We start from the raw sequence: 6,000 nt of genomic DNA, 5'->3' as shown, positions 1-6,000 counted from the left end.
TTCAAAGAGTGATTGTGGGCTCCCTGAGCCAGAGGAGAATAAAAGCCCAGGAAGGTAACTTATACAGCATGAGGGATCGTGCTTGAAGCCATATATTATAGTTTTCATGGATGACAAGGTTTGCGTGGCGGATCCGACCATTGTATGAGATGCGTGTGAAGTTGCAGATTGAGAAAAAGTGAAAAGCGACTATTATGGGATGGACGAGTTTAAAAAACCAAAATTTAGTATAAAAACATTAAGTGTTCCATTATTTTTTTTAGCCAGTAGCCCAACCGCAATTCTAATTTTAAAGTTTTGTTAATTCATTTAAAAAAATACTTGTTCTAAATTCTATATTCCACTAACCCAATATATATAACCTGTAAATAAAATACTGGGTGGTAATTGTCTCATGGAATTGCAATATAGACAAGTTTTCCAAAGTTTAAACAATGGAGAAATTATACGTTTTCAAACATTCTCCAAGGGTTTAAATCGGATGGCCATCTGACGCTGAATAACATAATGGACAAGTTGGAGCCAATCCCGTTTTAAACTATTACTTTCAATTTGTATATTCTTTGATATATTTTACTTTGATGTACATTTTTTTAATTTAATTTTACATATACATGCATCAAATTTCTAAATTTTCGTATATAAATGTAAATACTTGAACAAGAACAGAATATACAAAGGGAGGCAGAGAGAAAATAACTCTGGGGAACTGGCCCACAAGGGATCCCTGTTTAGGAACCAAAAAATGATTAAAATTATACCAAGAAACTGCCGAAAAGGACAAAAAATTTCAAAGCAAAAACTCCCCTTGCAGGCAAGGGGTAGCCCATTCATAACAGAACATAGGGTCGTGTTTCTGCAAGTTTCAAGACTCTGCATCCCTTATTTAAATATCCAATGACGACTGCAGCCATATTCCTCCAATTGATTAATACTATTTTTTTCTACCTGAATCCGGAATAGGAGATTTTTTAATCAAGGAAGCTTCCAAATAACCAGTTTCCCTCTATAACTTTTAGTAGTCAATTTGAAGGTAAAGTTATAATTAAACATTCATTGGTAAATTTTAAATATGTAGTTGCTACATTTGCTATCATTTTGTATTGATGTACGTCACTTATACAGTAGTATATTTCGTCAAAAAATTAGACTTCAAATATTAAATTTTCTAGTAAAGTACAAAAATGTATTAATTATTATTTTTCGATACCAATTTCAGTAAAAAACACGTATTTTTTCAACCGATTCCCGATTTTGATTCAATTAATTCTCCCATCAATAATCAAAAGTAATCATTGGATACATTGATTAGTCTAATTATCGAATTTCTCAATAAATATTCTTTAGTCTTATTTTTGCAAGTAATTAAAACCGATAATTTCACTGTACCTCTAGAAATGAGAACTTAACATAGTTGTATGTAGGAAAGTTTTGTATTATTTTAGTGCTGTGTGTAATTGTACGACAACCCTAATCAAAAACGTCTGCAGGGGTGGGGTAGAGGGGATGTAGATTAAATTAAGATTACAGAAGATAACAGAAGATTTATTTTTTTTCTAAACATCAGTGGATTTTTGAAAAAAAAAAATACAGAAAATGTTATAGTTGAATTATAATTTTTGAAATTTTTATAAATAGCTGTGAATTTTTGAAAAAATTTTCCAAACAATTTTAATTTCGGAAAATTTATGTTTTATTAATTTTTTTTCATAACAAATTAATTTTCTGTAAATAACAATCAATTTTGAAATTTTTTCGAAGATCTGTGGATTTTTGGAAAAAAATTTATATTTGTATTTTTTTCCAAAAAATTTAATTTTTGTACACATTTGATAATTTTTGAAATTTTGGCCACCTCTTTCCAATATGTTCAAAAGTTAATAATCTTAAAAAAAGGAAATTCCAAAACAGGATATTGAAGTATTCACAAACTTGCAAATTCTCAAAAATTAAAGTCCCTAATATATATTTCTTCAATATAAGTAACTAAATATTTAGGAGCTGGATTTACTTTTTGGAACTCATCTCGAAGTCTAAGTGGAGTTTTAAGCCATCAAATAACGTCTTGAGGCCAAGTCAAGTGATTCAAGTCAAGATCTCTTATATATGCAATGTAGTTTGTTCGTGCAACATTTCCTTCTATTAATAATATTGTTTTAATGTGGTTATTTTATGTTTAAAAAAAAATTATTTGTGGTTTTTGCTTCCCCAAAGAAATTGATCTGGATGTAAAAAATATCTGCATATTAAGGTTTTAATATAAATGATATTATGACTATCTGTAAACACCAATTGGTATATGTCATTTGATTGATCTGAAAAATATACATAAATTTAACCAAATTAGATAAAAATAAGAATTTTAGATATTCTAACAGCAATTAAGTATAGCTAATTAGTAATTGCCGTAAAATGTCATTTCAATTACGCTCTGGGTTAAAATATCGGTAATATTAGAATATAAAATCGCATATAAAAATGTGTTTTTACAATAATTGTATAGCATTAGAAGCTCATATATAAAAATATTTCTATTTTACGAAATATCAAAATAAAGTTTTTCATATTGATAGTCAAAAATGTTTGTCAAACCAGATTCAATTCCTTATTTGCTTTGATATTCTATTTTACCTTTTATTTATACAGTTTCTCCATTTGAATATACAAATATGTTCAATATAACTATTTTGATACTCTTACCATTTTCTTAGAAAGCTGTTATATGACACTTATAAACTGTCCAATAAGTCAAAGTAATTTTTGAAAGTGTGAGTGAGCTGATAGTAAAATATTGATCCAATGTTATCCTTTCAGCAAACTATCCTTGACAATTATTCGAATAGATTTTAAACTTGAGTCACTTTTCGGAGAATTTGTAAAATAAAATTGACATTGTTTTGGTAACGCTTCATAACATAAAATTTAAATGGATTTTCTCCATTAATTAAAAGGAATTTTTAATTTAAAATCCTCCTTCCGTACGAATAATACATTTTCCTTGCATAAAAATAGTCATTTCTTACAAGACAAAAGAGTTATATATTATAATTAAGACTGATCATGCATGTTATTATTTAAAACTATTAGCATTTCTGCATTTTCATTTATTAATCTATTTCAATCTGTATATTTTTTTAATCGCCATTTTTTCCATAAAAAGCAGAATAGCTCGTTTATGTTCCAAAAATCGTTCTAACATCACAAAAGTACTGTTCCAGTGCGTTGGGCAATCCAGAGCAAGAACCAATTTTTTTTTAAATTATGGGTGGTCATAAATTAATGGCAGCAAATAATGCATCTATTGAAGACGAAAACGACTTTGATCTGATGTTTGCATACGATTGATGAAATGTGCGGGCAAACTAATATAAGCAGTATTGTAACAGGAAGTAGTCCAAATATCTGTGGTAAGGGAAATCTGTTCTGAAGTTACTAATTCAACCATGAGAGTAGTTTTTATTCTCTCGAAGTTAAAAGAGAGTAATTTATATCTAAGTGTATTTGTATTAAGAAAAATATACCCTGGATCAAGATTGGCGACCAAATTTTGGGATCCAGAATTTTCAACTCAAGAAAAATCCGTAGATTTTTGATAATCATTTCCAAAACAAGATTGTCTCATTTCTTTTTTCGAGGATTGGATATCATGACACGACACTTGTATTATGATATATTAGGAACCTTGTTATAACTTTTAATAAACTCCACAAAATGAAAAGACTTTCTTCTTTTTTTTTTGCAGAGATTACAAGCCACCTTTTTGTCCATCTTGGTTCTTTTAAAAAATCTCTATACAATAGAGGATCCTGACTTCGGGGCTACTTCTCCAGAAAAAAATACTCCCTTTGTTCTTAGTAGTTGATGGTTCATCGATGGTTTTATAGAGGTCAATGAATAATCATCCAATAATAAAGAAGCTTTCATTATATTTTGATGATTGCATAGAGTGGCTTTGCTCAATAAAATTATCATCTGGACTCCATTCATAATGATAGAATAACCCTTCCGTACTACTTCCAGGTCTATCCAGATCTATGCATTGGCAAGTCTAAAAAGGATCAAACTCTTCCTCACACTTCATCTCATATAATAAAATATACCTAGGTGATTATTTTTATTAATGAAGGGAAAATATATTGGTAGAAATATTTATAGGGACTACAAATAAAAAATCAAGACCCCTTAGACATGTAATCATATTATAAACTGAATAAAATATGCAAGGTTGTGGTATTTTAATACAAATAGATCTTTTTTTTATTGTCTACAGTAAGATATGCTACAGTTTTCAAATATTAAGAGTTAAACGGCTACCCTCCTCAGCAAAGAAATACCCAGATTCTTTGATCTAATATTATCCGTGAAGAGTTTTTACGGATAATATACCCCTTTTTAAAAGCAAAATGTCGGTATATTTTTCATTTATGTTCCGGGTACGAGTCCGCTTATAAGGGTAATATCCGTACCCATCTCCAATTATAGGCTTTTGTATGTAGGATAAAGCGTATGTATTGGGTGCACTCTGTATATTGCTCCTTGATGTATAATCTTGACTATTTTTGATCTAAGACATAACAATGTGTCATATTAATTAAATATTGCTGTTTTTTTTTGCATGTATGTAGCATCGAGCGTGTATACAGGGAAACCTATTTTTGTTTTGTTATATAACATAAAAAAATACTGATTGTAAATTGTAATGAAGTTTTCCGTCTAGGTAAAAACAGCCAGTGAGCACTCTAGAGACTCCAGTACTCCCTTGTTCATCAGATATTTTATTTTCAAACTCATATTATCATTATTTCATCCTGAAGGGGAGAATATTTATGAGTTGATAAGAGTATTTAGTAGCTACGTGTGAGTCTGCTCATGGAGAACGGAGAGTAACGCTGATGAATTGTTAGGGATTTCTCTTTTACATTATGAAAGCAAAATCAATCTTTTAGGCGACGCTTAATTACTCCGACCAATGACAAATACTGGCGTTAGTCAGTAATCAATCCTAAAGATAATATTCAAACTATATTTTCACCTCACTTCAGGTTCAATAGCTTCAATGATCTTCTATATTTGTAACCATACATTAATTGAAGATGAATAAATACTTGTATTTATATGTATTAATATATCACATATAGGCATGAATCCCGTTGTACAAACACAAGTTTTATTACTAAGCTCCAGTCCTAAAAATATGCTGGTCTTTGTGTATTGTATTTTTACTCTATTTTTTGTTTTTAGTAAGATTAATTAATAATGCTATGAAGACCTGCATGTTCTATTGTGTAATGATAGTTTTGGATAAACCAATAAACATAATTGTTTGTTCTAAATATAGAACGCTAATAGATTGTACAGACTCCAAATAAGTGAAATCAATATTGACTGATTAAGTTATTGCCTTTTCTATTAGGAAAATGGGATAATTACGTCCTATTAATGAATGAATCTCATTTTTTATATGTGTTTTTAATCTTTTATTTTGTCATAGTAATGATACATACAGAATTCATCTAACTTTAATCAATTTGGGAAATAAACAGAAAGTATGGACTATGAAATGGAAACATAATTAATATATTTATATTCTAAAGTTATAAAGAGTGGCCCACGAAACTTTTTTCTTTTGATATTGCTATAAAAAATAGACGAATGGATATTTTTCAATATTTTTTTTTTATTTGAAAGCCTTAACATTCCGGTTAATGATGAAATACCACTTCATTCATATGGCCGCGGTGGGTGGCCTTACAGTGGCCCATTCTGTCGACCCCATTTTTCAATACATTTTCGATTGTGTGAGCTTCAATAGCTGTAATGGCAACTCCAATTTCGTGTTTCAAATCGTCAATCGTCTCTAAATGGTTGGCGTAACATTTATCCTTGACGGTTCTCCACAAAAAATAGTCCAATGGAGTCAAATTGCAGCTACGAGGTGGCCAGTTGACGTTGCCGTTTCGGCTTGTGATGCGATTGTCGAAGACAGTGCGCAAAAGATCC

Source organism: Lepeophtheirus salmonis, chromosome 13 (genome assembly GCF_016086655.4).
Source record: "Lepeophtheirus salmonis chromosome 13, UVic_Lsal_1.4, whole genome shotgun sequence".
NCBI lineage: Eukaryota > Metazoa > Arthropoda > Copepoda > Siphonostomatoida > Caligidae > Lepeophtheirus > Lepeophtheirus salmonis.
Note: the sequence above shows the minus strand (reverse complement) of the source record.